We start from the raw sequence: 11,381 nt of genomic DNA, 5'->3' as shown, positions 1-11,381 counted from the left end.
CTTGACAAGCGGTGTGTCGGTGTGCACCACTGATTCAAATCTACGAGCCCTGGGCCACCGAAGCGGAGCACCCGCACTTAACCGCTGTGCCACCGGCCTGCCCCTATGTTATATGTTTTTACTGCACATAAACTTTTAATCTATTGTCATACCACTGTTCTAATTCTTAATGGTGTCTATTAGTTCTTAAAAATACTTTTAAAAGGTAGTAAAGTATATACAGAGATAAGTGAACAAACCACAAGTGTATTCACCAATGAATTATCACATAGTGAACACACCTGTGTAACCACTACCCAGGTCAAAAATAAAACATCACTAATATCCCAGAAGTCTTCTACATGTCCCCTCCCAAATGCTCTCCTCTCTCCTTTCTAAATGTAGTCAGCATACTGACTTCTAATACCACAGGCTGGTTTTGCCTGTTTTCAAACTTTTATATAAATGGAATCATATAGAATGTATTCCTGTCTTGTTTCTCTCAACATTATGTTTATGAGATTCATCCATGTTGCCGCATGTAGCAATAGTTAATTCATCTTTATTGGTCTATAATATTCTACTGGATGAACATATTTCATAGTTATTTATCCATTTTATGGTTTATAGGCATAAGCAGTTTTCCCAGTATAGGCCTATAATGAACAATGTTTCTAGGAATAATGTTGTACATGCCTTTTGGTGCACATTTGGTGCAAAGAAATGTGTGCATTTCTGTGGGGAATTCACCTAGGAGTTAGATTGTTGTCTTTGTATATATTTAATTTTAATAAACAATGACAAGCTGTTTCCCAATGTAGTTGTACCAATTTTAACTCCCAGTGGCAGTATATAAAGATTCCAGTTACTCTACATTTTTGTCAGCACTTGGTATTATCACCTTCTAAATTTTAGCCATTTTGTCAGCTGTGCTGTAGTATTCATTTTTGTTTTAATTTTCATTCTCCTGATTACTAATGAGGTTGACTACCTTTTCATATGCTTATTGGTGATTTAAATATCCTTCAAGAAGTGCCTCTTCAAGTTTCTTGCTAATTTTTCTATTGGATTATCATTTTCTTATTGATTGGAAGTAGTTCTTTATATATTATGGTTAAAAGCTCTTTACTGGTTATAGATGTTGTAAATATTTTATCCCATTCCCATTTTTCAAAGATTATGTTGTTAATTTTAATGTATTTTTCACTCTTTTCTCTTTTGTTAATGTCTTTTATATCCTGTTCATGAAATCTTTGCTACCTCAGGTCACAAAGATATTCTACTATGTTATTTTTAAGAAGGCTTCTTGTTTTTACTGTCAAATTTAAAACAATAATCTACCTTAAGTTGATTTTTGTACATGGTGTGAGGTTCAAGTTTCTTTTCCTTTGCCCCCGTATGTATATTTAATTGAACCAGGATCATTTATTGAAAAGACAACACTTTCTTCACTGTAATGCACACTCACACACACACACAAATCCTGCTGGGATGATTAGAATTGCATCAAATCTATATATCAACTGGGGGGAAATTGACATCTTTATAATATTTCCAATCTGTGAACTTGCTATATCTATTTATTTAGGTCTCAATAATAATTCATATTTTCCTACTGATTTTATAGTTCTATGTGTAGAGGTCATGCACACATTTCATTAGAATTGTTTCTAGGTATGATCATATAAATGCGATCATTTAAAAGTTTTTACTTTTCTAATTTTTTCTGGTATATAGAAATACAATCAAATTTTGTATGTTGACCTGTGTATCCAGCAAAAATACACAATCATATTGTCTGTAGATCTTTCATTTCTTCCTTTTTAATCCTTAATTCTTTTTCTTTTCTCTCTATTTATACTGATTAGGACCTCTGGTACAATGTCGAATAGAAGTGGTGATAATGGGTATCACTTGTCCTGATTTCAGAAGGAAAACTTAAAAAAACTCACCATTAAACATGCTGTTTGTTGTACGGTGTTTTTTGATAGATACCATTTATTAGGTTAAATATGCTCCTTTCCATTCCTAGTTTGCTATAGGGTTTTTGTTTTTTGTTTTTTTTAATATCACAGGCATTAAATTTTATCAAATTTTTTTTCTGCAGCTATTGAGATGATTTTTCTCTTTTATTCTGTTAATGTGGTAGATTACACTGATTTTCAACTGTTAAACCTTCCTTACATTCCTGGAATACACCCATCTTTTATTATCCTTTTATATAATTAGATCCATTTGAGATTTTTGCATCTATATAAGTGAATGAGATTGGCCTTTAATGTCCCTTCATTGTAATGGCTTTGTTAGTTTGGTATCAAGGCTCTGCTGACTTAAGAAGATTTGGGAAGTATTCTTTCTTTTCAATTCCTTGGAAGAGTATGTTTAATATTCTTGTTAATTCTTGATTAAATATTTGATAGGATTCTTTTTTTTTTTTTTTTTTTAAAGATTTTTTATTTATTTTATTTTTTCCCCCCAAAGCCCCAGTGGATAGTTGTGTGTCGTAGCTGCACATCCTTCTAGTTGCTGTATGTGGGACTCGGCCTCAGGATGAACGGAGAAGTGGTGCCTCGATGCGCACCCGGGATCCGAACCCGGGCCACCAGCATCGCAGAGCGCGCACTTAACCACCAAGCCACAGGGCCGGCCCTGATAGGATTCTTTAGGAAAGTTGCCCAGGCCTGCAGTTTTCATTGTTGGAAATTTTGGATTAAATTTCTTTAGAAGACAAAGAGCTATTCAGCTTTTCTTTTTCTCAAGTCAGTTTTGGTAAAATTTTTTAAGGGAATTTTCCCATTTAATCTAAATTTTCAAATTTATTGTCATAAAGTGTTTATGTCTGTTATATTTTATCTTTCTATGTCTGTAATAAGATCCTCTCTTTCATTCCTAATATTAGTTATTTGTTCCTTCGTCTTTTCTTAATCAGTCTCCCCAGAGGATTTATTAGTCTTTTCAAAGAATCAGTTTTTGACTATTGATTCTATTATGTGCATGTTTCTATTTCTTTCTTTCTACTTTCTTTGGGCTTAATTTGATGGAGTTTTTTCTAACTTCTCGAGATGGTTGCTTAGATCATTGTTTTTCAGCCTCTTTTTCAATATATGCTTTTAAGGCTATATTTTTCCCTCTAATTATGTGTTTAACTGTATCTCACAAGTAATTTTTTTATCATTTATTTCAAAACATTTTCTAATTGTCCTTTGTGATTTCTTCTTTGACTTGTGAGTTATTTAAAGGTGTATTTCCAAACATGGAAAATTTTTAAATTTTTTTGTTATTGATTTTTAGCTTAATTCTACTGTGATTAGAGACTATATATGATTTCAATCCTTTGAAATTTAGTGAGACTTGCTTTGTGGCTCAGAATGTGGTCAGTTTTATAAATGTTCTGTATGCACTTGAAAAGAACGTATATTTTGCAATTGCAGGTACAGTGCCTAACAGGACAAGTTTGTTAATCATATTTGCATTTTCTGTCTCCTTACTGATTTTGTCTGTTTAATCTATCAGTTATTGAGATATGTGTTTAAATTTTCCCATTTTGATTGGAGATTTGTCTGTTTTCTCTTTTTACTTTTGACAATATTGCATTACATATTTTAAGTATATATTATATGCATACAACTTTGGAACTGTTAAATTTTATTGGTGGCTTTAACTTGTAAATATGAAATGTCCTTCATCTCTAGAAGTACTTCTTGCTGTGTTTGTGTTCTACATATTTTACTATCTCTTTACTTGCAATTTTTTGATGCCTGATTTTTAAGGTAGCAGATTATATTTTCCAAAGACAGCTTCAACAATATCTCCCATCCCACATGCTCTTCTAGAAACCGTCTCCTCATCAAAAGGTAGAGTCTAATTCCCTACCCCTTGAATCTGTGAGTAGTGATGAGGGTGAGTAGGTGCCTGCTTCCATGATTAGGCTGTAGGGAAGTGATGCTGTGTGACTTTCCAGGCTCAGTTAGAAAAGGCAAGGCAGATTCTGCCTGATTCTCTTCAGACACATACACTTGGAACCCAGTCACAATGCTGTGAGGAAGCACAAGCAGCTCCTGTTGAAGACCAGAGCAGAACTGAGACTCTTGGCCCGCTCCTGGGTGGTCTCCCATAAGACAACTAGCATCAACTTGCCAGCCATGTGAGTGAGACATCTTGACAGTGGATCCCCAGCTTCCAGAAAAGCTGTCCCAGCTGACACTGCATGGGGCAGAAATGAGCGATTCCTGACAAACACTACCAAAATTGCAGATTCATGAGCAGAAATAAATGACTACTGTTGTTTTCAGCCACTAAGTTTTGGGGTGATTTGTTATTCAGCAACAGAAAATCAGAAGTGGAACGGAATCTTATGGATGGTTTATCTGTATTGTTTCTGGATTATCTGGAATTAGTTCTCTGATCACATTAGGTTTAAAAGTATTAATTACTCTGTTTCCACTGGCAATTGGGGCACATGTTGATTTATTCACTGAATTAGGAGTTGAGACTGTACCTGGCCATATTTAGCTTTCCATGCCTATATATCAAAGAAGGAAATTAGTGTAGTAGCTGGGGTGACTGATCCTGACTATCAAGGGCAAACCGGATTGCTACTACACAAATAGGTAAGGAGTATGTCTGGAATGCAGGAGATCCCCTGGGGATCTCACAGTACTCCCCTACTTAGTGATTAAAGTCAAGGGAAAAATGACAACTACCCAATACGGAAGAACTGCTAAAGGCTCAGACTCTTCAGGAATGGAAGTTTGGGTCACCTCAACAAACAAGGAATCATGAACAGCTGAGGGTGCTTGCTAAGGGCAAAGGGAATACGGAATATGTAGTGGAACACCTATGACCATGTGATTAAGTGGCAGAAACAAGGGTTGGAATAACTATTTCTTCTTTTGATTTGAATATATTTGTGTATATTACACAACTTTTTCCTCCCCCCTCCCATTTCTCTACCATTTAACATAATTTGTGTTAACAGTAATTAAGCTTATAACATAGTATTTAAGTTACAGAATATCAATAGGAGAGTATGATTCAGCTAGGAGTGAATATCACCCAAAGATGGACGAAGAGACTTTGTATCCTCTTTGTGGGGAGGGTTGCTTGTTTTAAGGTTATGAAGGTTAGCTGAGCATCTTAGCTGGAAGCATGACTTTCCTATTATTTCTAAGTTAAGAATGTTTAAACAAAAAGCATGCATAGATACCAAGTTGACAAGTCATGGACTGTGGTGGCTTTGGACTACATCAAATTAGCTAAACCAGAACTCGTAATTAGCAGAATTTATTTCCCAGTATGGTTCTTCATTAGTAGTGACCAGGAGAGGAATCTGTATGTGATTTGGAAGGTGGAAGTGAAGCAGCAGCCAGTGCAGGGCACCAGGCACTACGGCCACTTACACACGTTGTCACTCATCCGCAAGCTGACCTTATCAGTGTGGGGAAGCTCCAGGGCCTGAGGTTCCTTCAGCTTGTTCTTTCAGCTTCTATGATTCCTGGGCCAAGTGCATGCACAATGCCATGACGACCACGGAAGTCACTGAGAAACAGACAGGGGTTCCAGCTTGTCCTCATGAATTCCAGTTGTCCTTTTGGGCTCCAGTTTGCCCTTCTTCTTGTGCACATCCAGCACTCCTTTCACACTATTTGTTAGACTGACCCATAGTGGCTTCAGCTCTGCACCAGATGCAGACACCGGCACTGCATAGTGTCCCCCAATTGTGGAAGATCTAATCTCTATAATAAATCCCTTATTCTTTATCACTCATAGTGGTCCTGCTTCTCTGATTGAAGCTTGATATATATATAGTTTTCTTCTTTTCTTCTTAAACCAAACTGAAAGTTTTTTTTTTTTTGAAACTGTTTATTTTCCATCAACCTTCTTTCCATTCTCTGTTTAACAGTCTGTGGAAGAACAGCTTAAGACCACTCAGTGGTTGTTCTGACCCATTCAGTGGTCTGAGCAGTGGGAGCTGCAAACCTGTCTTCTGTGGAGGGCTGAGTGCTCCATTCTTCAGTAGGGAACTGTTGAATAGGCACTGAGGGCAGCTGCATGCCTTCAGACCAGTCTGCAACCTCAGGTTGAGAAGTAGTAAATTCAGGAGCTGATGCAGTCCATTCACCCTGAAATTCCTCTTTGGTTACAGCCTTTTCAGCAGCAGCCTGCTCTTTTCAATCTCTTCAGGATCCTTCTAGAAGTAGAGATCAGGTATGACCTCCCATGGGTGTTCAAGGGAGATAGCGTCATGCATGTGCTTAACTTCCCTGGCCAGTGCCCACCACATCAGATCCACCGAGTGAGCTCCTTTATTGTTGCATGGGATGGCAATGTCCAATAGTGCAGAGGAGCGTCTGTGTTACACAGAGCAATGCCAGGCAGGTTAACATTTGACGCCTCTGTGAGGGGTTGGTGGTCAGCCCTGGGATCAGTAACCACCAGAAGTTGCAGCTCCCGGAAGGCTGCCTGGATCTGGTTAGTAAAAGTTCCAGGAGTAAAGTGGCCAGCAATAGGAGTGGTTCCAGTAGTAGCAGCAAACTTCAGCACAGCATGCTGGTCAGTATTCCCGGAGGACATGACACTGACATCAGCTGGGTTTTCAATGGCAACAATGCATGAGCTGCCAACAGAAGCTTCTCCCAGGTTCTCGTCATATTTATGATGTAGATGCTATCATTTTTCCTTCTGTAGATGTACTGTTCAATTTGGAAGTCAAGGTTGGTGTTACCTAAGTGGTTTCCTGCTGCAAGGAATTTGAGGACATCCTCCTCCTTCATTTGCAGGACATCAAAGGCTACCAACATTGTGAAAGTTTCCCTTTAAGTTACCGTGGGAACCCAGAACAATGTCTACGGACCCGTCAATGGGTAGAGTGGAAAGGCTGAAAGTCTTTGTCTTTTAATTGGAGCTTGATAAGGTTTATGTTTAACGTGTTTGGATTTAAATCTATGTTGTTTTCCATTTGTTCTATCTTCATTTTCTCTTCTTTCTTGATTTCTTTCTTGTTTTTTTTAAAGATTTTATTTATTTTATTTTTTCCCCCCAAAGCCCCAGTAGATAGTTGTATGTCATAGCTGCACATCCTTCTAGTTGCTGTATGTGGGACTCGGCCTCAGGATGGACGGAGAAGTGGTGCCTCGATGCGCACCTGGGATCCGAACCCGGGCCACCAGCATTGCAGCGCGCGCACTTAACCACCAAGCCACAGGGCCGGCCCTCTTGTTTTTTTTAAACAGTTTTATTTATTTATTTTTTTGTGAGGATGATCAGCCCTGAGCTAACATCCATGCTAATCCTCCTCTTTTTGCTGAGGAAGACCGGCTTTGAGCTAAGATCTATTACCAATCCGCCTCCTTTTTTTTTTTTTTTTTCCCCCAAAGCCCCAGTAGATAGCTGTATGTCATAGTTGCACATCCTTCTAGTTGCTGTATGTGGGACGCAGCCTCAGCATGGCCGGAGAAGCAGTGCGTTGGTGCGCGCCCGGGATCCGAACCCGGGCCGCCAGTAGCGGAGTGCGTGCACTTAACCGCTAAGCCACCGGGCCAGCTCTCTTGATTTCTTTTTGGATCAAAAACTTTATTATTCCTTTTCCCCTTCTATTAGGTTGTTATATATTTTTTCACTTTACTTTTAGTAGTTACTCTAGAGATTATAATATGCATCTTTGATTTATTGAAGTCTAAGATAAATTACTACTTTTATTCCCTCTTTGAAAATGCAAGGAACTTATGGTCCTTCATATACATCCCTTATGATTTATGTGCTATTGTTTTCATGTGTTTTAAAGCTATATCTATTTAAAACCCCATAAGGCATGGTTATTGTTTTACAAGGTCCATATTCATTTGGTTTTACCCACATATTTCACCCTTTCTATTGCTTTTCATTCCTTCCATTTGAAATCCTTTAGTGTGGGTCTGCTAGTGACAAATTCTCCGATTTTGTCTGAAAATGTCTTTATTTCATCTTCAATTTTAAAGGATATATTCATTGGGCACTGAATTCTAGATTGGCAGTTATTTTCTATAAGTGTTTTGAAGATACTGAGGATGCATATTTTTCTTTCTTCTTGCTATCATCAGTCTTGCCAAGAGTGTATCTATTTAAACCTTTTAATGCCTTCTATTTCATTAATTTCAGCCTTTCCTTTATTACACATTCCCGTATTCTTTCTCTTGGTTCATTTTATCCTTGTGTAAGTTTGTTATTATTCATTCTTTTTTAATAATAAAAATACTTAAGACTATATACTTCTGAGTATAGTATATTTCATAAGTTTTAATATGTAATATGTACTCCTTTTTATTGTCTTTTGGATGTTTATAATTTTAGTTTTCTCTTTGGTCCTGGAAGTATTTAGAAAAACATTTCTTAATTTCCAAATAGGTGGCCTTTATGATCCTATTTTTAGCATTGATTTCTAGTTATATTGGATTATAATCACAAAATGTAGCCTCTAAAATCCCTATCTTTTGAAATTTGTTATGGTTTAAATCATGGCCAAGTATATGTTTGATTTTTGTAAATCTTCCATGGTTACATGAAAAGAATGCATACTTTGGTAATAGCATACAAAGTTCTATATTTGACTAAAAACCAAGCTAGTTGATTATATTATTAATACACTAATATCCTTGCTTTTTTGCCTGTTAAGTTCTGAAAGAGGTTTATTAAACTCTACCATTATAATTGTGTGTGTGTGATTCTAACAAAGTTCTTGTATTGCTAGGTGTTTTTGCTTTTTTTGCATTTAGTAATATTATTTGGTACATAGAAGCTTATTAAGATTATTATTTCGTGGAGTGTACCTTTTATCTTGACATAATATTCCTCTTTTTCACACTTAATGCTTTGGCCTTAATTTTTCTATACCTGATATTAATATTCTCATTCTTGCTTTCTTTTTGTTTGCATTTAGGCAAACATGAAAATCCTAAATACACTGTAGTACCGAGATAACTTGCTCTATACTAGGCAATGTGAAGGGGTTAACAGACTGTGCAAAAGACAAAGTTTCCTGCTTCCAGGAGCTTCATTTTAATTTTACCAATGGCATATTTTATTTAAGATTTTTGCTTTAATACATATATTTTTCAACAAGTCTCTTGATTTAAAGCTTTTCATCAGAGTATAAACTAGAAAATCTGTACTGAAACAAATATCTAATTTTTGAATTAGTAAAACTACTAATATAGAACTATCAGATTTAAAATTATAATAGTGGGCATGCCAATACTGGGCATTACACATAGTAGAAATATTGAAGTGATCTTCTGGAGTAGGGGTGCTTAACCAGCAGAAATGACAGCAGCGGGCTTTGCTAAGTTAAAGGCATCTCTATAAGGCTGGTGGTAGCTGTATGGGATGATAACAATGATATAGTTGATTATCAGGGTTATTTCAAAGGTACAATCAGTATTGAAATCTTATTTGCCTTTAACTTAATCTCACAGGAATATAACAAGAATGAGTCTTTAAGTCCTTTGAAAACTTGTAAAGAAATGTAGCAAATTGCTCTTATTACCACAAAGACTCAAAAATCTACCCAACATACACAAGTACATAACTATAATGACAGTGATGAAAGACTATCTCTTCTAGCAGACGGTCACAGATACACTAAAAAATCTTTCAACATAGCAGTTATAATTTATAACTGCCACAAATAGGAAGGCTTTTGTTTTTAGTACACCAAAAATTTGTCAAAACAAGATTACCACTAGGTAGTTGCTAATAAAATTGTATAGAATTTTAGAGCATAATTTAGGAGCATAAAATGACATACAACTTTACAAATATGTAAGAAATACATATAAAGGCAGTAAATTTCATTTCTGGGACTCAAAAACAGTCAACTCTAACTTGTTCACATGCAGTATCCACTCTAGATTGTCTTGAGGGAGAATTTTATAAATTCAGGTTGCTATCACTAACACCATTAGTAACCATTCAGAAAACGTGAAGTTCTCCCAATTATTGGTAGTTAATACAAATTAAACACTAGCTTTTTTTTATTATTGTGAAATTTTTGTTGTATATTATTGTTTATCAGTCACCATATAAGTGCATCCCTCCACCCCTTGTGCCCACCCCCACCCCCCCAGCCCTTGGTAACCACCAAATAGCTCTATCTGTCCGTGTGTTGGTTTATCTTCCACATATGAGTGAAATCATGCACTGTTTGTCTTTCTCTTTCTGGCTTATTTCACTTAACATAATACCCTCCAGGTCCATCCATGTTGTTGCAAATGGGACAATTTCATTTTTTTTATGGCTGAGTAGTATTCCATGGTATATATATACCACATCTTCTTTATCCAATCATCAGTCAAGGGACACTTGAGTTGCTTCCATGTCTTGGCTATAGTGAATAATGCTGCGATGAACATAGTGGGGCATAAGCCTCTTTGGATTATTGATTTCAGGTTTGTTGGGTAGATGCCCAGTAGTGGGATAGCTGGATCATAAGGTATTTCTATTTTTAATTTTTTGAGGAATCTCCATACTGTTTTCCATAGAGGCTGCACCAGTTTGCATTTCCACCAGCAGTGGATTAGGGTTCCCCTTTCTCCACAGCCTCTCCAGCATTTGTTGCTTTTTGTCTTGGTGATTATAGCCATTCTAACCGGTGTAAGATGATATCTTTTTTTGTGTGTGAGGAAGATCAGCCCTGAGCTAACATCCATGCTAATCCTCCTCTTTTTGCTGAGGAAGACTGGCTCTAACATCTGTTGCCAATCCTCCTCCTTTTTTTCCCCCAAAGCCCCAGTAGATAGCTGTGTGTCATAGTTGCACATCCTTCTAGTTGCTGTATGTGGGACGCGGCCTCAGCATGGCCAGAGAAGCAGTGCATTGGTGCGTGCCCGGGATCCGAACCTGGGCCGCCAGTAGCGGAGCGCATGCACTTAACAGCTAAGCCACTGTGCCGGCCCCAGATGATATCTTAGTGTGGTTTTGATTTGCATTTCCCTTATGATTAGTGATGTTGAGCATCTTTTCATGTGCCTATTGGCCATCTGTATATCTTCTTTGGAGAAGTGTCTGTTCATTACCTCTGCCCATTTTTTGATTGGCTTGTTTTTTTTTTTTTTTGTTATTGAGTTGTAAACACTAGCTTTTAGCAATCTGTTGCCAGGGGAATGTTACTGGAGGCTACCCAGACAAAAAGTAATTCTCACACCATATCCCAAAGCAAATATAATTCATGGATTATTGGCAGTTTTGGATGTAATCTACATTAGCAATGTAGAAAATGACAGAGTTGACTGAAGATTTATTTTTAGTAAAGGATACCCAAGAATGCACCCTTCTTAAAGAGATAGCCCTACTATAGGAGCAGGCAGTTGCCTATGAAATGTTTTTAGGAGATATGAATCTGTGAAAAATAAGACCTTTAGATATTTTTA

The 11,381-nt window shown here is 37.0% G+C and overlaps 1 pseudogene; it reads right to left on the bottom strand.

Annotated features, from left to right (window-relative positions):
• Window positions 1-5,856: 5,856 nt before the first annotated feature.
• On the bottom strand, window positions 5,857-6,952 carry LOC101388688 (small ribosomal subunit protein uS2 pseudogene; annotated as a pseudogene).
• Window positions 6,953-11,381: the final 4,429 nt, after the last annotated feature.

This window comes from Ceratotherium simum, chromosome 10 (genome assembly GCF_057802395.1).
Source record: "Ceratotherium simum simum isolate JZ-2026a chromosome 10, ASM5780239v1, whole genome shotgun sequence".
NCBI classification, from domain to species: Eukaryota; Metazoa; Chordata; class Mammalia; order Perissodactyla; family Rhinocerotidae; genus Ceratotherium; species Ceratotherium simum.
This window is presented reverse-complemented; position numbering and strand designations above follow the sequence as displayed.